Source organism: Haematobia irritans, chromosome 1 (genome assembly GCF_050003625.1).
Source record: "Haematobia irritans isolate KBUSLIRL chromosome 1, ASM5000362v1, whole genome shotgun sequence".
Classification (NCBI taxonomy): Eukaryota; Metazoa; Arthropoda; class Insecta; order Diptera; family Muscidae; genus Haematobia; species Haematobia irritans.
In genome coordinates, this window is record NC_134397.1 from 87,969,405 (window position 1) to 87,992,331 (window position 22,927).

Here is a 22,927-nt window from a genome sequence, read left to right on the forward strand (position 1 = left end):
GACATTTCTGCCATCCATGATATCTCCTATATACCCAAAGAAATTTGTTAGTAGGGACAGCAGAAAAGTCTGCTAAAACAACAGAAAGTCAGCTGAAAATGGGACAGCTGTCACTGTTTGCTGAAATAGCAAACATTTCCTGCTATTTTTGAAGCTAGATTACACTAAAACATGTTTTATTTTGGCTAAAACAAATAAAAATGCCACCTTAGGAGCTATCCTAACATAATTAAGACAATATTTTATGAATATCTATAGTATTTGACGAAAAATCTGAATATTTATAAAATTGAGGCATAACAGCAAACAAAATGTTTGCCGATCGTATTTAGGAGCTTGTAAGTATATTACAGTGCAAAAATATACCAAAAACTACTTTTGGTTCTTAAATATGCTTTGGGGAAAAATGTATAACCTATAAAATTTTATAAATTGTTGTTCATTAGGCCCTGAAGTACAAAAATATAACAGCAGACATCGACGGCTGTTTTTAGCAGACTTTTTTCTATGAGTGTACCTTAAAGAATATTTGGAAATATCCCAAATTTTTAATTTTGTCAACTTTTGTGACCGTTACATTTCAAATTTTTTGTTTAGAAATTAAAACATTGTTTTGTTCTTTCCAAATTCACATTATAAACATTTTTATTCTTAAATATAGAACCTCTATTTAATAAAGTTTATGGTTCAATATTGAAAAGAAATATAATTTATTTTAAGGCCTTAAGTAGAAATTACGAACGAAATCACAAAAATAATTATAAACGTTTGGTTTGATTTTACTTATTACTGGCAATTTTAATAACAATTTAATAAGCTTAGCAATTTTTAGCAACAAAAAAAATTAACATTTATATTTATATATATATATATATATATATATATATATATATATATATATATATATATATATATATATATATATATATATATATATATATATATATATATATATATATATATATATATATATATATATATATATATATATATATATATATATATATATATATATATATATATATATATATATATATATATATATATATATATATATATATATATATATATATATATATATATATATATATATATATATATATATATATATATATATATATATATATATATATATATATATATATATATATATATATATATATATATTTATTTATTTATTTTTTTTAATTATCTTTAGTTTATGAAAACGTTTAATAACTTCTTATATTCATTTTACAATGTCTTATTGTCGACTTTAATAAATTCATGTAAAATTAGATAAGTAGTTTTATTATTCTTTTGGTATTGTTATTGTTTTTTTATAAATTTCTCAATTTTCTCTATTATTTTTTTTTTTTGGAAATTAATAATGTTCTCTTAATGAAATTTTTTAATAAGTCTTTTTTTTATCTACTTAAATTTTTATTATATAAGGCAAACTTATTTCTTGTAAATAATAAGATTTATCTATTGGCTCATAGTTCATTTTGCAAGTGGTTTTTGAAATTTGTTTGATATATTTTTCCTGTTTGTTTTAGGTTTTTTTTATGTATAAGTTAAATTGAATAACTTTTATTTTGTTGAGCACCTTCGATATTCCTGTTGCAGTATCGAAGGTACTCCCGTGTTTCTTTCTTTTTACAGATTTAATTACCTCATTTAAATTTCCAACATGAACGCCAATGTGCGTTTCTAATTTATTCGGCCTGTCTGTGCTACAACTGTTGGAAAACCACTGGACATAAATAGTGTATGTCTCTACTGATGTGCTCGCACAACCAGTGGTGGATACACACAGAACCACTTCAGACAAGATATGGATTTTGTCTCCACTAAGAAAGATTGTGACTTTCAAACTTCCTAACAGAAATTATTTCGCGAAGAGAAAAATAATTGATTAATGCTAAATCAATTTCAAGTGTTCGCACATGGTCAACACATACCTCATTCTATTTCTTCGCTACTGACCACGTTTCTTTGCCTCTCAGCACTAATATCGCGTTGAAAATTTATCGTTCAGTTTTCACAATTTCTTTGAATTTTTTAAGGCTTTTTAATTACTGTATCGTACGAGTGGTGAATAGTAAAAGAATGTATCCTCAATCGGTACGTAAAACGTCACCTTCATCGCCATATGGAGAGACCATATGATCAGTTTCCATAAGGTTTTACCATATGATAGCTGATAGTCGTATCTACACCTGTCGAAATTTTTCAACCAGTGTTAGTGAGGTAGTGAAAAATGTAATTTTGAATGTGTTTACATTTTACTTGGCCCCTAAAAAAGAATAAAAGAAATACGCTGCTAAATTGCCGTGGACATCACACAAGTCTGACGAATTACAGAGGCATTGCTAAACTGAGTGCTATTCCAAAACTAATGGAGAGTATTATATCTGATATTTTGTTCATCAAGTCTCCTCTTTTCTATCACCCAAACAACATGGCTTCCGTAAATCTTGTTCAACCATAATAAATGTCTTAGATCTGACTGCAATGATTAATGATGGCTTTAGTTATCCTTTAAAGACTGATGTCGTTTATACTGATTTAAGTAAAGCGTAAAGTAAACCACTCACTTCTACTGTACAAATTACATCGCATGTGTTTCAGTGACAATGGTATCCTGGTTTGAAAGTTATCTGACAAATCGCACTCAATGTGTAGTATTTGATAACATTATTTAGGAATCGATACATGTGCCTTCTGGTGTTCCTCAAGGCAGTCTTCTTGGACCTTTATTGTTCTGTCTATTTATAAATGAACTTCCATCAGCAATTCGATTTGGTAATACACTCATGTATGCTGACGATATTAAATTTATGAAAATTATACGGAATAGTGAAGACCATTCCTTACTTAAATCTAATCTAAATAGCATGTACAACTGGTGTTTTCTAAATATGATGGAACTGATCATAAGGAAATGCAAGCATATCTTTATAGATTAAAACACGTCGATACAAATTACTATATTAATAACATGCTTGAAACTGTTGAAACCTTTAAGGATCTTGGAATACTGATGGATCGGAGACTAGATTTTATATCACACATATCTATGACTGTCAATAAAACATATGGATCACTACGCACAAAATTTTTTTTTGATTTCAATCACGAAAATCGCGGATTCAATCATTTTTTTAATTGAAATGTCTTCAATCACGAAAATGATAGCATCAATCACCCATTTTGATTGAAAATTAACACGATTTTCAATTAAAAATTTAATTGACTTTTGTCACGGAATCAATTAATTGTGTGATTGAATCAAATGAAAACGTGATTGATTTTTAACATAAAATTCAATCACAGTTTTAATTGAATCAATTAAAATTTTAATTCATTTCGCGACAAAAATCAATTATCTATTTGATTCATTCAATTAAATAATTAATTGAAATTGGCTATAAATTTCATTCAGAAAATTTATATATTGCGGCCCCAAAATCTTATTTAGTTTTATTTGAAATAAAAGAAAATATGCGTTTCTTATAAAAAATCAAATCACATTTTATTTTTGTGAATTATGCTATAGACAGAAGAATTTGGTTCTTGTTATTTGTGTGTTTTGTTCTAACATAACTTACACATACAATTACTATCAATAAATAACAACTATAGGGTGAAAAAATAAACTATATAAATCATTCACTTCCTTATCATAATAACCATGTCTAATATGTAGATGCGCCTAGATTTCCAATAAATCAGCAGTCTGTAAGCTAAATAAGTTTTTCTGAAAAAAACAGAATAATTCGAATTTAATTTTGTTCAATTAAAAGTTAATTTTGTTGAACATTACCTGCATAGAATATCGAGTTCAATTCTTAGTTCCAGGTTGCAGATTTATATTCTTCTTTTGTAGTTGTAGTCTTTTAGCATAAAAAGGTGTGTATCGGTAATTTAATTCCGTTCCAAAATTTCCACACATTGAAATCGTCTATTAAAATTTTAAACAATCAAATACAAAAATAAAGCAATGTAATATTTGGTATTATATTGATGATACTTTGTAAATTCTGGAAATAGAAAAAAATATAAATGGAAAATACATATTTTTATTATTGTCGGATATTTTTCATATTTTTAAATCCAAAAGAAAGAACTTTTTTACCATTACATAATTCAGCTCATTAATTTATATATCAGATATACTGTTCTCTACTTGGGTTCAAACTGAAAAAGACAGGTAAAACAAAAATTCAATTTAATGCCAACGCTACTTCGCAAGGTGAATCTTCCAACAACTCCATACTGTTTTTGGTTTTAAGAAAACTAGGAGTGAATAAAATTTATAATTTTAAAAGATCAGTACGGTACCCACCTTTTGATTGCAAACATATTCTTATATATTTGATAAAATTATGGAGTTGGTGGGATTGATTGGTCAATTTCACGAAATAAAATTGGTCACTAAAAGAAATGAATAAAAAATATTATTTTAGTCCGTTTAATGTAAACAGGCTTCAATGGAAAACGGTATTCACAGTTCACAATTTCTTACCTTCAATAAACGTAGATTGCTTTCCATTTTTACAATACCACAAAACACAAACACAGGTAATTTCAAATGTTATATATTTCTTTAAACCATTACCACGTGGCCATTTGTTGTTGCACACTTTATTTATTTCAACCCTATGCTATGATGTGTTGTTGCTTTCAAAATATATATGCACACATTTTAAATGCAGCAGACAGAATGTCGCCAATCATGTTTTTCAATTTACGCGAAAAACAAAAACCCAACCGTTCGTTACCAGTTACTTCCACAGACTGATCTCTCCATCATACATTGTTGAATAAATACCCATTCTCTTGTTCTCTTTTCGCTCTTTCCATTGCTCAAAATTATTCCATTTCAATCACAAAGGTGATTGGATCAATCACATGTGTAATTGGAAACGGAAAATTTTTCAATCACGTTATTTCCGAATTGATTGAATCAATTAATATTTTAATTGGAAACGTAACAAATATCAATCATATTTTTAATTGGTTTTTATTCGGATTTGATTAAATAATTAATTGAATCAATTAACATATTAATTGAATCCGTTCCAAATTCAATTAATTGTTTAATTGAAAAAATTTTGATGATAATTTTTTGTGTGTATGAGTTGTCAAGCGCTGGAGTAAGGAGTTTTCTGACCCATTTGTAACAAGGAATTTGTACACTTCACTTGTGCGTCCAATCATTGAATATGGATCTGTAATATGGGACCCAACCGTGTTGAATCTGTACAAAAGCAATTTCTACTGTTTTGTTTACGTCGGAACAACTGGACACCTCAAACCATGCCATCTTACAAAGAAAGACTGTCACTTGTCAAATTAAATACACTGAATATCTGTGTTATGGTTGATGTTATTAATGGTAGATTTAAATCTGAGTTCCTTCTTAACAGTATATCGTTCAAAACCTACTCATACTTTGGAACGGCTTCGCATTCAGTACTTTCGTACAAATTTTGAAAATAACGATCCTGTTCGCCAATTATGTGATGAACTTAATAAATTTTGATCTTTCTGAAGATAATTATCATATAAAAAGAAATATAACATTATTATTAAATACTTAGGCATAAGATACCATTTGTATATATTGTAGTATAGTATTGTTAGTCTGTAAGGATTACTCCATAGATTAATAAAAAAAAAAAAACAAAATCAATAGCGATTGTCTTTGAGCCAATGGAAGACTCCAGAGTTTGAGGGCGATCGGACTTAAATTGCGAGCTGTAGTTTGAACCCAATAATACATATACAAACAGAAAGACGTACAGTCGTACATGGGAGCCACCGTGGTGCAATGGTTAGCATGCCCGCCTTGCATACACAAGGTCGTGGGTTCGATTCCTGCTACGACCGAACACCAAAAAGTTTTTCAGCGGTGGATTATCCCACCTCAGTAATGCTGGTGACATTTCTGAGGGTTTCAAAGCTTCTCTAAGTGGTTTCACTGGAATGTGGAACGCCGTTCGGACTCGGCTATAAAAAGGAGGTCCCTTGTCATTGAGCTTAACATGGAATCGGGCAGCACTCAGTGATAAGAGAGAAGTTCACCACTGTGGTATCACAATGGACTGAATAGTCTAAGTGAGCCTGATACATCGGGCTGCCACATAACCTAACCTAACCTAACCTACATAGCGAAATCGGCTCAATTAAAGAGACGATCGTTATACTAAACAATGGACCCAGATTGATTCGTCTTGGCGTTACATACGAATGCACAAACGTACACCCACAGGAAAAACATGTTTGGCCATGGTTGCCGCATCCATTTAATGCTTATCTAGAGCATGTAATTGTCGCGAAAATCATGTATGCTGGCAATAAGCATTTAAATGGTTCCCAAATGCCGCAAACATATTCTATTATTTAAATGATAAAATTTGAGACCATTGCATGGTCGGGAGCATCGGGAAAAACATAAATTTTTTTGACATTTTTGCTGTATTTCATGTATTCGCAGTTACGTGATGTCTGCCTTAATTTCATTTTTAATTTTTTGGTTTCTCAAGTAGAGTCCTTTTTCGCCGACGAAAAAAGTTTTTTCATAAAGATTATAACATTTTAGGTTGTAACCATGTAACTGGGAGAAAAACACTTTTAGGGCTGTTTTCTTTTAGCACTGGATGCAACATTTGTATGGGCTATGCAGAACATCACTGGTGTTCTAATCAGAATATCTCATCAGTGCAAGTCGTGGTGTTGTCAGATTGTATTTTTATAAAGTGACGCTTCTTCGATTCACAATAGCAATTTATTGTGCAATTTATTCATACATTAAAAATGTAAGATTTATTATTAGTTTGCTCTTCGAATATGATCTTCTCTGCGTGTACACTAGATAGGGTCGCGAAAAAAAGTTGATGCGGTCACCCCCCAGTTTTGTAGCATATTCGAAGACAATTTCAGAACACCAAAACTTTTTTTTTCGTGCACCCTACGACCCCCCGAAATACAATTTATTGTGCTGTGTCGTCATTTGAAGTCCGATTGAAAAGAAACGCATATCGTTGTTCGTGGTTGATCAGGGGCTATATTTCGTGCATTGGTCATTTTTGACTCCGACATCAAATTTGATTTTTAATTTTTTTATTTCGCTTCGTATACCCCTATGATGCCCATTTCTTATAACCATTATAAAGATCTTAACAAAATATGAAACTTTTGCTTTGGAAGTATTTACTTCTATTCATAAACAAAAAAGTTACAGAGATTTTAAAAAGTCAATAGGTCACCCTACACACCACCAAATAGTTTTTGTTGTGTTGTCATGATGTCCGATCGAAACCACATGCACATCGTTATTCACATCTACGAAATTAATTTATAAGGCATTTAGAACACAAAACCTGTTTATCTGTAACGGTACCTTTGTATAAACAACGAGTATGTATACAAAGGTACTGGTAGAAATTTACAGATAAACAGGTTTTGTGTTCTAAATGCCTTATAAATTAATTTCGTAGATGTGAATAATGATGTGCATGTGGTTTCGATCGGACATCATGACAACACAACAAAAACTATTTGGTGGTGTGTAGGGTGACCTATTGACTTTTTAAAATCTCTGTAACTTTTTTGTTTATGAATAGAAGTAAATACTTCCAAAGCAAAAGTTTCATATTTTGTTAAGATCTTTATAATGGTTATAAGAAATGGGCATCATAGGGGTATACGAAGCGAAATAAAAAAATTAAAAATCAAATTTGACGTCGGAGTCAAAAATGACCAATGCACGAAATATAGCCCCTGATCAACCACGAACAACGATATGCGTTTCTTTTCAATCGGACTTCAAATGACGGCACAGCACAATAAATTGTATTTCGGGGGGTCGTAGGGTGCACGAAAAAAACAGGTTTGGTGTTCTGAAATTGTCTTCGAATATGCTACAAAACTGGGGGGTGACCGCATCAACTTTTTTTTTTCCTTTAAGCCGTGACCCTATCTAGTGTACACCCCAAAAAAATCGCTTCTGTAACATATACTCCCAAACACATTTTGTTTCAAGCATGTACATTTTTAGGTATTGCCCAAACATTTATATATTTGATTTCATCTAATATATAATATGTTTGAAAGCATGTTGGTCTAAACAATAAAATATTATGGGTAGTCTAAGTTCCAAACATTTTGTATTTTTCCACCCAAATTCAATAATGTTGTCTTCCCAAAAACTATATGTTTTTGGATATTTCCGAAACATTATTATGTTATTTTGTTTTATTGGAACATATAATATGTTTGGAAGCTGTTTAAGCCCAAAGATTTTTCTCCCAAAGAAGATTGTGCTCATTTTTTTCTGCCTAATTGTATATTCCCTCACATCTTTTTCCCTTCCACAAGGTTTTTTGTTCTTAACACATTTTTCTGTAATACAAACATTGTAGAAGAAATTGTTCAATTTCATAAATTTTTTAAATTTTACCTTTTGCCAGACGGGGATTCGAACCGCGGTCCACACAGTTTGTCAACCAACCAACTATCCACTGGGCAACGTAGATGTTATTGTCATCAATAGACAATTATCGTTATAAGTTATATTTATATAGCATAGTTTGCGGCGCCAACGAGCCGATGCAAACATAGCATTGTTTAACAGAAACATACATTTGTTGGCGACGTGGAGCAATGGTTAGCTTTTCCTCCTTACATGCAGAGGATCGTGGGTTCCCTGCTCCGACCGAACACCAAATATTTGTTTACTTATATTTTTACATAAATACCAAAAATTCCGAAAAGATGTTCGACATTACATATTACTATATTAAATTTTTACAATGAAACTTCGAATTGTGGGTTATTAAAGATTTACAGTTAGAAAAGAATAGTTGATATAAACGAAATGGACTGAGGTTTTGGATCAAATATTATTTTTTATTGAAAAAATAAAAATTTTGTAACAAAAAAACGTTTTTGGTATAAAATTATGAAATTTTCGAAGAAATTTAAAAACTTTTACAAAAGAAGAACGTGAAGTCGAGTATATATATAAATATTTTTCCATCGAATTCTAAAGTTGACGATAACCATTCAAAAGCACATTATATTTCAATTCTAAACAATAATTTTACAACCAACACATAAATTTATTTAGGAGTGAATCATTTTTTGCTAGCATATAACACCATTTTAATATCATTTAAAATTTATCGTATTTAGAAATACACATAAATATGAAGTTTTATTAACGAATAATTTTGTACATAATTTCATTTTTACCTTTAAGGCCGTTTTAAAGTTCGCATTATCGCATTAAAATGGACATGTTTTCACGGTTACTTTTCTTTAATAATTTATTTATAAGAAAATAAACTTATTCGTTCATTCCCATCAAGTTATAACACACTTTGCCCAAAAAAGTTATAATGTTAATGATTCGAGTTTTGCCGCTAAAATGAAAAATAATTTTAGCGGCAAAACTCGAACTCTTCTTGGACTACTTATTAATAAAGAGGAACTAAACTTTGTTTTTATAGATCGTACTGTTTAATTTTACACTGTTTCCCCCTTCTTTCATTTTATTGTCCCAACTCTAAAAAGAGTATAGTGCCCTTTCGTTACTTTTTATGAAGAACAGCAGGAAAAAAGCGTCGCCAAAAAGTAATGAAAATGTTCTTTTTGGATGCGGAAAAGGTGCAAAATTGACACAAAAGCGATGAATTTAACATGGGCTTCTCATAGGACGGAAGTCCTTCATTTCAACAGCCGTTGCACTGAATTTGCATCACTTCTTTAGGTTTGATCCGAATTCAATGTTTTGGATGTAAATTTAAAAATTCTGTGATATTTTTTTCAAATAAATAATTTTTATAATTTTAGAGGGATTCTAACGCTTGTCGGAAACGTTTGACCCCAAATATTTTCAAAAATTCACAATTTTTTCAATTGGATTTAGCATTTTTTTCGACAAAATATAAATGATTTGTACCATTTTATGAATTCTTACTCTGTTCTTAACCTATTTGAAATAAAAAAGTTAAAAATTCCCATTAAGAGTATGAAAAAATCAAGTTATAAAAAATGGAATTAAAAGAACTTCCTGGATAGTTAAAATAAAGAACATCATTGGGAGTGCATCTTCTGGAAGTGCTTTTAAAGTTGAGCCTCTGGAAGAACTTCAAAATTTTTTTGCTGGGTCCCTTTGTAATTTTTATTTTCTACTGTTTATTTTTTTTAATTTTCTTTGTTTGACTTACTCGTCGTTACTTACGTTCCGATTTGTTTTGACGAACCAAGAAAAAACTTGTGCCCATAATGCAAAAATTATAAACAAAACACATGCTCTTTTTCTTCAAATGTCTATTCTCTTTGTTCCAAATGTATATTCTCTCCGAATACCCATTTTAATATTCAAATTAAATAATACATTCTCTCTTTGTCGCTCTTGTCGGAAACGTTTGACCCCAAATATTTTCAAAAATTCACAATTTTTTCAGATTGGATTTAGCATTTTTTCGACAAAATTTAAATGATTTGTACCATTTTATGAATTCTTACTCTGTTCTTAACCTATTTGAAACAAAAAAGTTAAAAATTCCCATTAAGAGTATGAAAAAATCAAGTTATAAAAAATGGAATTAAAAGAACTTCCTGGGTAGTTAAAATAAAGAACATCATTGGGAGTGCATCTTCTGGAAGTGCTTGTAAAGTTGAGCCTCTGGAAGAACTTCAAAATTTTTTTGCTGGGTCCCTTTGTAATTTTTATTTTCTACTGTTTATTTTTTTTTTAATTTCCTTTGTTTGACTTACTCGTCGTTACTTACGTTCCGATTTGTTTTGACGAACCAAGAAAAAAATTGTGCCCATAATGCAAAAATTATAAACAAAACACAAAACACATGCTCTTTTTTTCAAATGTCTATTCTCTTTGTTCCAAATGTATATTCTCTCCGAATACCCATTTTAATATTCAAATTAAATAATACATTCTCTCTTTGTCGCTCTCGGAATAAAATATCACAACATTTATATGTTTACTCGAAATTTGTAAATTTATGTATGTTTACATTCACACATATTATTTTTCCAATAACTTCTAGATTTTGTACGTAATTTTCAGGTTCTAGGTTAGCAAAGACAACGTGAATAATAAAAATAGGTGAATAATGCATATTGTAGTGTACTATCTTCCAAATAAAAAATAATAGTTTTCTGTGTCAATTAAACAAAAAGTGTTGATGACAACCACAACCACTAAATTGGAAATAATAATTTCTAATTCGAGTAGGGTAAAAAACTGGAATTTGAATTTTAATGAAAACATGCACTGAAACAAAAGTTAACTAACCCATAGGAAGAATGACCATGATTTGGCGCCAACGATTTTTTTCATCTAGATAAGTTCATGATTTTGTTATAAATTAGTTCATGTATTGCATCGTGTTTTAGTGCATTATTACTACGCTGTGGGAAGAATGTATTCACACTCATTGAAAATATTCCTGCTATCTGGAAAAATGAAAATTTTTTTGGGAAACCTATATTAAGAAATTGCTTTCAAATAAATTATTTGTCAGTATAATTTTCAAAAAAGTAGAGAAATTAAGGATACAAAGGTACACAAAGACTGTATACAACTAAGAAATTTTTCGTACAATACAAATAAATTTTCTATAACCACCAGTACTTTATTTCAAAAAATGATTATTATATTAAACAAAACTATGGCTTATGTTATACAATAAAGGAAATATTTTTGTTCGCACGTTGGATGGAGTTACTTGTCGGTAGTTAGTAATTGCTTCTTCCAAAGTGTAATATTCTATGTTAGTACACCCTCACAAAAACTCGCTTCTGTAACATATACTCCCAAACATATTTTGCTTCAAGCATATACATTTTTGGGTATTGCCCAAACATTTATATGTTTGATCTCTTCCAATATATAATATGTTTGAAAGCATATTGGTCTAAACAATATATGTTTGGGTAGTCTAAGTTCCAAACATTTTGTATTTTTGCATCCAAATTCAATAATGTTGTCTTCCAAAAAACAATATGTTATTATGTGAACATATATATGTTTCGAAGCATTTTGCACCCAAAAATATTATATGCTTAAAAAAAATTCTCCCAAACAATATTGTGCTCAAAATTTTATTTATTTATTTATATATTTACAATCATAATGAATTATGAAAATAAACAGGTAATATAGGTGCTAACAACATAGGTTTTCGACCTGAATGCTCAAAATTTTGTTTCTGCCTAATTGTATATTCCCCCACATCTTTCTCACTTCCACGAGATTTTTTAGTTCTTAGCACCTTTTTCTGTAATACAAACATTGTCGAAGAAATTATTCAATTTTATAATTTTTTTTATTTTAATTTTACCTTTTGCCGGACGGGGATTCGAACAGCGGACCACACAGTTTGTAAGGATCAAAGAAGTAGCTGATCAATTGCCCAAGGAAAAATAAAATGTTAATTTTGTAATAACAAGCAACAACCACCAACTTAATTCAATATCGCTCCCTGTTAAATAGCGCTCCAAGCTACTAAACACATATATGTTTATAGACTATTTCTAAATTAATATATGTTTGCATCCAAGCATATTATATTTACAAACATTTTATGTCCCAAACATAATATGTTCTAACATATTAACATATATGTCCCAAACATGTTATGGTAGTTTATGAACATTATATGCTTGCACTCAAAAATATTGTGTTTAAAAATTTGTGTTCCAAACATATAATGTTTATAGCCAAACATATGAAAAACAGTCTTTTTCATCCGTGTAGGACTAAACTAATTAATTTCAATTTCCATGTTTTCTATCCATATGAAATTTATATGGCATAAGTTGATATATTCATTGAATTGTTGTCCAATTTCATCGATTTAGCTAGTTTTTGTTGTGTGGATTTTCTTTTTAAGCATCTGAAACTGCAAAGTTATACAAAATATAGAAAAACATTATCAAATTCTATCGTACATATTGATTTTAAACTTACGGTTTTCGAGAGTATTTTTTTAGAGCCAATAAGGGTATCAGCTTAGTTAACATTAGGACAATTCCCCATCAAGTTAACTAAATTAAAATTTGCATCAAAGACGTAAAATTTTATACCTTTCTTACTAATTTATTTTTGATTTAACCGACTAAACTCATACTTAGCTCTCACCTTTAGAAACTTCTTTAGAAAAAAATAGAGATTAAAAAATGGTTTCATCTCCAACCTGTGATCCAGATGTAGAGTAAATATAGATAATCCTCTTACAACTCATAATGCCGTATATTTTTCATTTTAAACGATTAACAAAAATATACTGTTCCTTAATCGGTGATTTGTTTTTTAGTTCTATATTTTTATCAATATATAAAGTGTTTTTGTTTTCTCTACATCGCAACATTCACTACTCAGACTCTAAAACGTTTCGAAATAAATGTATTTTCAATAACGAACACTAATAACTCACGCATTTTTTTAAATACAAACCACGTGTTGACTCCATAAATGCATCAACGGAACTGAATGCAGCAATAAAACTCGAAGACACAAATAGTCATAAAAGGACATAACAACTCAACACACACGATCCCTTTCTGGTCTTGCTATTGCACCAAAACAACTATCACCACAAGATACCAATAACACACAAGGAACATTCCAGAAATTCACCCACACTGTCTTTAGAATCAAAACAACCAACAACAGCATAAAACAGGCAATAACAAGCACAAACAATCTTACGATATATACACAAAATGTCTCTACAAACTCCCTCGCACGATGCAATAATTTCATTACTCTCTTCTCACTTAATTTTCCAATAGCACATTTATTGATTAGTTGGAATTCTATCTATAGGATAAAGTAAAATATATTCCAAATTTACGAGGAATCTATAATAACTCATATACACCCTAAAGGAATATATTTATTCTACTTTATCTAAAATTTTCGATGTGAGGAAAAATACTACAACTTATAATAAAAAGGGAATATGCTGTAGGATGCCATCATACGAATCGGTAGTGTGGTTAAGTTAATTTTTACTACAAATATTTTTTTCCATACAAAAATTTTTCTTAGTAAATTGTCCACATTTCGTAGTAAGATTTTTATACTGCCTACACGCTCACAAAAAATCGCTTCTGTAACATATACTCCCAAACATATTTTGCTTCAATCATATACATTTTTGGGTATTGCCCAACCATTTATATGTTTGATCTCTTCCAATATATAATATGTTTGAAAGCATATTGGTCTAAACAATATATGTTTGGGTAGTCTAAGTTCCAAACATTTTGTATTTTTGCATCCAAATTCAATAATGTTGTCTTCCAAAAAACAATATGTTATTATGTGAACATATAATATGTTTGGAAGCATTTTTCACCCAAAAATATTATATGCTTAAAAAAAAATCTCCCAAACAATATTGTGCTCAAAATTTTATTTATTTATTTATTTATTTACAATCATAATGAATTATGAAAATAAACAGGTAATATAGGTGCTAATAACATAGGTTTTCGACCTGAATGCTCAAAATTTTGTTTCTGCCCAATTGTATATTCCCCCACATCTTTCTCACTTCCACGAGATTTTTTAGTTCTTAGCACCTTTTTCTATAATACAAACATTGTAGAAGAAATTATTCAATTGTATGATTTTTTTTATTTCAATTTTACCTTTTGCCGGACGGGGATTCGAACAGCGGACCACACAGTTTGTAAGGATCAAAGAAGTAGCTGATCAATTGCCCAAGGAAAAATAAAATGTTAATTTTGTAATAACAAGCAACAACCACCAACTTAATTCAATATCGCTCCCTGGTAAAGAGCGCTCCAAGCTACTAAACACATATATGTTTATAGGCTATTTCTAAATTAATATATGTTTGCATCCAAGCATATTATATTTACAAACATTTTATGTCCCAAACATAATATGTTCTAACATATTAACATATATGTCCCAAACATGTTATGCTAGTTTATGAACATTATATGCTTGCACTCAAAAATATTGTGTTTAAAAATTTGTGTTCCAAACATATAATGTTTATAGCCAAACATATGAAAAACAGTCTTTTTCATCCGTGTGGTTACGAAACTATATTACAGTAATTTTTTTTAACTATGTAGAAGTTAAACTGGTCCTTAAATTTACAAGACCCTTTTTCTGTGTAACATAACATAAAATGTATGTTTTAAATGTCGTAAAAATCTATTTTTCCGCGGCAAGTATTATTTCTATTTTTAGTGTAACTTTCCCAAAAATATCGTATATGGACGTTAGTTGTAAGAATTATATGCTTCTGTACAAACATGTTTTGTATTAAAAAATTTATTCACGTAAACACATTATGTTGTAACATATTAACATATCGATTGCAAACATAATACACTAGTTTTCAAACACAATATTCTTGCACCCACACATATTGTGTTACAAATTTTTGTCCCAAACATATAATTTTTATATCCAAACATATAAAAAGATACACTGTTAGAAAAATATGTTTTCCATATGTTTCGTTATAAACAAATTGTGCTTCGAGCTAAAATGTAATGTTCCTAAAACTAGCATTAAATGTTTGGGACACATATGTTAATATGTTAGGATATATTATGTTTGGGACATGAATGTTTCATAAAAATAATATGTGTGAATGTAAACATATGTAAATTTACAAATTTCGAGTAATGTGATATTTTAATCAGAGAGCGACAGAGAGAGAGAGAGAGAGAGAGAGAGTATAGAGAAGGAGAGAAAGAGATGACAACCGGGAGGGTTGACGAAAGATATCAACATAACACAGCGAGGGAATCAAAAGAGAGCAATTTCTGTGAAACTGCTTGTATGTTGTTTCGGAAATCTGTTTTATGTGGTCATTTCATTTGGCTATGCGCTTGCCAAAAATTTAATATGCTTAAGTCTAGATATTATTTAATTTAAATATTAAAATGAGTATTCGGAGTAAAGAGAATAGACATTCGGAACCAAGAGAATAGATATTTAAACAAGTATATGCAGCCGTAAGTTCGGTCAGGCCGAATCTTATGTACCCTCCACCATGGATTGCGTAGAAACTTCAACTAAAAACGGTCATCCACCATTGAATTATTTTGGGTTGCAGCCGATGGCAAGGTGTCTTAACACTTCTTAACATCACCTTCTAAATTGTAAGTTAGTCCACGCGGGATATATATTAGACAAAAGAAATGTCGATTAAATACGTATATATTCAGTTTTTGACCGGTAGGGAAGAAATAATTACGATATGAACTTTATATGGGGCGCTTTATAAGGGGGCTATATACAATTATGAACACGAGTTTACCAAAAATGGCAACTAAGAGGTGCTTCATAAATTTGCTATAGAAATAAAATTTTTACAAAATTTTCTACAGAAATAAAATTCTGACAAAATTTTCTATAGAAATAAAATTTTGACAAAATTTTCTACAGAAATTATATTTTGACAAAATTTTCTATAGAAATATAAAACTTTGACAAAATTCTCTATGGCAATAAAATTTTGGTTCATGTGTTATTGCCTTGATTGCAGAAATCGGAACGTACGACGAGTAAGTCAAAATATTCAGAAAAAGGAAAAGAAAAAAGCGTGAAAAATATATAAAAATTACAACGCTATCTCCATAAAAAATAATGAAAGGGCACTTTACTCTTTTTAGGGCTGGGTCAGTAAAATTAAAAAAGGGGGGGAAACAGTAAAATGTATAAAAACAAAGTTTAGTTCCTCTTTATTAATAAGTAGTCCAAGAGGAGTTTACGGAAACTTTCAAAAATAAGAGTGTAAATGAAGTTTCATTGTAAAAGTTTACTATGGTAATATGTAATGTCGAACATCTTTTCGGAATTTTTGGAATATATGTAAAAATAAATTTAAAAAAAATTTTGTGTTCGGTCGGAGCAGGGATTGAACCTACGACCCTTTGCATGCAAGGCGCACATGCTAGGTTAGGTTAGGTTATGTGGCAGCCCGATGTATCGGGCTCACTTAGACTATTCAGTCCATTGTGATACCACAGTGGTGAACTTCTCTCTTATCACTGAGTGCTGCCCGATTCCATGTTAAACTCAATGACAAGGGACCTCCTTTTTATAGCCGAGTCCGAACGGCGTTCCACATTCCAGTGAAACCACTTAGAGAAGCTTTGAAACCCTCAGAAATGTCACCAGCATTACTGAGGTGGGATAATCCACCGCTGAAAAAACTTTTTGGTGTTCGGTCGTAGCAGGAATCGAACCCACGACCTTGTGTATGCAAGGCGCACATGCTAACCATTGCTCCACGTGGCCAACAAATGTATGTTTCTGTTAAAAAATGTTTTGTTTGCATCGGCTCGTGGCCGCCGCAAACTTTGCAATATAAATATAACTTATAACGATATTTGTCTATTGATGACAATAACAGCTACACGCTCACAAAAAATCGCTTCTGTAACATATACTCCCAAACATATTTTGCTTCAAGCATATACATTTTTGGGTATTGCCGAAACATTTATATGTTTGATCTCTTCCAATATATAATATGTTTGAAAGCATATTGGTCTAAACAATATATGTTTGGGTAGTCTAAGTTCCAAACATTTTGTATTTTTGCATCCAAATTCAATAATGTTGTCTTCCAAAAAACAATATGTTATTATGTGAACATATAATATGTTTGGAAGCATTTTGCACCCAAAAATATTATATGCTTAAAAAAATTCTCCCAAACAATATTGTGCTCAAAATTTTATTTATTTATTTATATATTTACAATCATAATGCATTATGAAAATAAACAGGTAATATAGGTGCTAACAACATAGGTTTTCGACCTGAATGCTCAAAATTTTGTTTCTGCCCAATTGTATATTCCCCCACATCTTTCTCACTTCCACGAGATTTTTTAGTTCTTAGCACCTTTTTCTGTAATACAAACATTGTAGAAAAAATTATTCAATTGTATGATTTTTTTTTATTTTAATTTTACCTTTTGCCGGACGGGGATTCGAACAGCGGACCACACAGTTTGTAAGGATCAAAGAAGTAGCTGATCAATTGCCCAAGGAAAAATAAAATGTTAATTTTGTAATAACAAGCAACAACCACCAACTTAATTCAATATCGCTCCGTTAAATAGCGCTCCAAGCTACTAAACACATATATGTTTATAGACTATTTCTAAATTAATATATGTTTGCATCCACGCATATTATATTTACAAACATTTTATGTCCCAAACATAATATGTTCTAACATATTAACATATATGTCCCAAACATGTTATGCTAGTTTATGAACATTATATGCTTGCACTTAAAAATATTGTGTTTAAAAATTTGTGTTCCAAACATATAATGTTTATAGCCAAACATATGAAAAACAGTCTTTTTCATCCGTGTACGTAGTACGTAGTACGTTAGGCAGAAATAGTTTTTTTTGGGAGAAAATTCTTCCAAGCATATAATATTTTTGGGCTTAAAATGATTCCAAACATATGATATGTTCACATAAAACAAACATAATAATGTTTCGGCAATATCCAATAATATATGTGCTTCGTGCAAAATATGTATGTTACATACATACATACCAATAACTGTCATCTTTTTGGTTCTTTTGTGTTTCAGTGTGAAGAGATATCAAAGTGGAAATTAGTTGTCGACTATTGTTTGTAACCAACGCGTTGTTGTAAGAATAAAAGAAAACAAGTATATACGGCCGTAAGTTCGGCCAGGCCGGATCTTATGTACCCTCCACCAAGGATTGCGTACACCCTCAAAAAAAATCGCTTCTTTAACATATGTTCCAAACATATTTTGCAGGAAGCACATATATTATTGCATACTGCCGAAACATTAATATGTTTGTTTTATGTGAACATATTATATGTTTGGAAGCATTTTGAGCCAAAAATATTATATGCTTGGAAGAATTTTCCCAAACACGATTGTGCTCATTCCCTAACATACTCGTAATTTTCACTTCCACGAAATGTTTTAGTTCTTGGTACCTTTTTCTGTAATACAAATAATGTTGAAGAAATTATTCATTTTATAAATTATTTAAATTTTACCTTTCGCCTGCACGGAGAATCGAACCGAGGACCATACAGTTTGTAAGCCAACACACTGTCCACTGGGCTACGTAGCTGTTATAGTCACCAGCAGATAAATATCGTTATAAGTTACATTTATATAGCATAGTTTGCAGCGCCCACGAGCCCATGCAAACATAACATTATTTAACAGAAACATACATTTGTTTGCCACGTGGAGCAGTGGTTAGCATGTCTGCCTTGCATGCAAAGGGTCGTGGGTTCAATCCCTGCTCCGACCGAACATTTTTTTTTTTTTTTTTTTTTTTTTTTTTAATTTACACATTTATATTTATACTATATTAATTTTTTTAAATGAAACATCGAAATGTGCGTTATTAAAGATTTATAGTCAATAACAGTGCTTGATATAAACGAAATTGAATGATTTTTGGATAAAATATTATTTTTTATTGCAAAAATAACAATCTTGTAATAAAAAACTGTTTTTGTACAAAACTTTAAAATTTGGAAGGAATTCAAAAACTAACAAAAGAAGAACGTGGAGTCGAGTATAAACATACATACATAATTTTATAATATAAACATAAATTTATTTAGGAGTGAACAGTTTTTTACTAGCATTTAACACCATCGCTCTAAAATTCCTTTTATTTTTCTTTAATAATTCATTTTAAAGAAAATAAACTTTTTAAATTGTTTTAGCTGTAAAAGTCGAACTTAATGCCCGCTTTTATATTTGATGGTGTCCGTCAACTCCTCGTGGACTACTTTTTAATAAAGAGAAACTAAACTTTGTTTTTTTACATTTTACTGTGTAATTTTTCACTATTTCCTCCTTATTTCATTTTACCGTCCCAACTCTAAAAAGAGTATAGTGCCCTTTCGTTATTTTTATGAAGACCCCTGATTTCTTTTAACGAACCAAGAAAAAAATAATGCCAAAATGATAAACAAAACACATGTCCACACATACATAAAATGCTGCTCTCAAGGCGAAAACATAAGCTGTTTGTTTTTCAAATGTCTATTCTCTTGGTTCAGAATGTATATTCTCTTTATTCAAATTAAATAATATTTAGACTTAAACATATCAAATTTTTGGCCTTATCATAAAACAGTTTTCCGAAACAACATACAAGCGGTTTCACAGAAATTGTTCTCTTTTGACTCTTTTGCTGTGTTATATTGATATCTTTCGTCAACTCTCCCGGTTTCCATCTCTATTTCTCTCTATACTCTCTCTGTCGCTTTGAATAAAATATCACAACATATGTATGTTTAGTTGAAATTTGTAAATTTATATATGTTTGTATTCACACATATGATTTTTATGAAACATTCATGCCCCAAACATAATATATTCTAACATATTAACATAGATGTCCCAAACATTTAGTGTTAGTTTAGGAACATTACATGTTTGCACTTAAATATATTGTGTTTTAAAATTGTGCCCGAAACACATTTTGTTTATATCGGAACATATGAAAAACATATTTTTCTAAGAGTGTAGAAACTTCTACGAAAGACTGTCATCCACAATCGAATTACTTGGGTTGTGGTATCTTAAAACTTCTTAGCAACGTTTTCTAAATTGTGACTTAGTCTATACACCCTCAAAAAAAATCGCTTCTGTAACATATACTCCCAAACATATTTTGCTTCAAGCATATAAATTTTTGGGTATTGCCCAAACATTTATATGTTTGATTTCTTCCAATATATAATATGTTTGAAAGCATATTGGTCTAAACAATATAATATGTTTGGGTAGTCTAAGTTCCAAACATTTTGTATTTTTCCATCCAAATTCAATAATGTTGTCTTCCAAAAAACTATATGTTATTATGTGAACATATAATATGTTTGGAGGCATTTTGGACCCAAAAATATTATATGCTGAGAAGAATTTTCTCCCAAAGAATATTGTGCTCAAAATTTTTTTCTGCCTAATTGTATATTGCCTCACATTTTTTCACTTCCATTAGTTTTTTTAGTTCTTAGCACCTTTTTTCTGTAATACAAACATTGTAGAAGAAATTATTAAATTTTATATTTTTTTTTCAATTTTACCTTTTGCCGGACGGGGATTCGAACAGCGGACCACACAGTTTGTAAGCCAGCACACTAACCACTGGCCTAGGTTAAAGTGGCAGCCCGATTAAGATTCAGGCTCACTTAGACTATTCAGTCCATTGTGATACCACATTAACTAAAAGTACCTATTACATATGGGCACTTCTAGTTTTAAACGCTGAACCTTCTTGATTATTTTTCTTTGTTGAACCAACCAGATTGTTCCAAAAATATTAGCAGACTGCTTAAGTTAACGTTTTCCAGATCCGCCAGTAATCTGAAGGTATATGCTCCTAAAAGTTGCTTGCGCTTTACACAAAATGCAGGACACTCACACAAGAGGTGTTTAATTGATTCTTTTTCCTCCGCATCATGACAGCTCATACAATAGTCATTATACTTCGCGCCAATAGTTTTTGCAAAATCTCCTATCAGGCAGCGACCCGTTATAGCAGATATCAGGAGTGATACCTGACGTCTCGAGAACATTAGCATATCTAGTGTGCGGTTTAAGTTGAAATGGGGCCATATTTGCTTGGTGTCGTTACAACCCTTGCAATTCTCCCATCGAACATTTGCCATCATAACAGCCTTCTCACGCAGCATGAGCTTGCAGGTAGCTAGGGGCATACCAACAAATTCTAGTTCCCCTGGACTATGTAAGGTAGTCCCTAGCCTTGCCAACTCATCCGCTTCGCAGTTCCCCGGAATGTTCCTATGGCCAGGCACCCATATTAGGTGAATATTGTACTGCTCAGCCATCTCATTGAGAGATTTGCGGCAATCGATGGCCGTTTTCGAGTTGAGGAACACAGAGTCCAAGGATTTTATTGCAGGTTGACTGTCTGAGTATATATTAATGCCCACATTTTTTGGAACATTACTTCTCAGCCAATTCGCCACCTCTCTTATTGCTAATATTTCAGCCTGAAAAACACTACAGTGATTAGGTAATCTTTTCGCTATTTGAAGTTCCAGATCATTAGAATATACTCCGAAACCCACTTGTCCATCCAATTGCCTTTTTGCACGAGTACAAAGCTACAGTTGCCTTCCTCGCCCTTTCTTCAATATTAAGCTTAAAGTTCAGCTTCCTGTCCAAAATAAGGCCAAGGTATTTTGCACAATCACCAAAGGGAATTTCAATACCCCCTAAGGAAATAGGCCTAACCGTGGGAGTTTTGCGATCTTTGCAGTACATGACTAATTCTGTCTTTGCAGGATTTACCCCAAGACCATTGTCTTTCGCCCATTGTTCGCCCATTGTTCAGTCATCCGGAGGGCCCTCTGAATAATATCTCTGATTGTGGATGGGAATTTTCCCCTGACTGCCAGAGCTACATCATCTGCGTATGCCACCACTTTTATCCTTTCTTTTTCTAGAGTAACCAGAAGGCTATTTATAGCAACATTCCAAAGAAGAGGTGATAGAACTCCTCCTTGGGGAGTGCCTCTGTTCACATACTTTTGTATGTTTGCTTGTCCTAGTGTGGCTGAAATACGTCTCTTCATTAGCAGTTCGTCTAACAGCCTGAGTATACATGGATCAACATTCAGAGTTGTCAGTCCATTTAATATCGAGCTCGGATGGACATTATTGAACGCCCCTTCGATGTCTAGAAACGCCACGATTGTGTATTCTTTGACAGATAGTGAGCTTTCAATAAAGCTGACTAGTTCATGTAGTGCGGTCTCAGTAGACCTGCCCTTCGAGTATGCATGCTGTCGTTTCGAGAACAAACTTGAATCGATGCTAGTTCTAAGATAAATATCTATCATCCTCT

The 22,927-nt window shown here is 31.1% G+C and overlaps 1 protein-coding gene across 4 annotated transcripts in view; it reads left to right on the forward strand.

Annotated features, from left to right (window-relative positions):
* Nepl16 (Neprilysin-like 16) overlaps nucleotides 1-22,927 on the forward strand; it is a 369,741-nt gene that overhangs the window by 200,236 nt on the left and 146,578 nt on the right. The gene's annotated exons all lie outside the window — the stretch shown is intronic.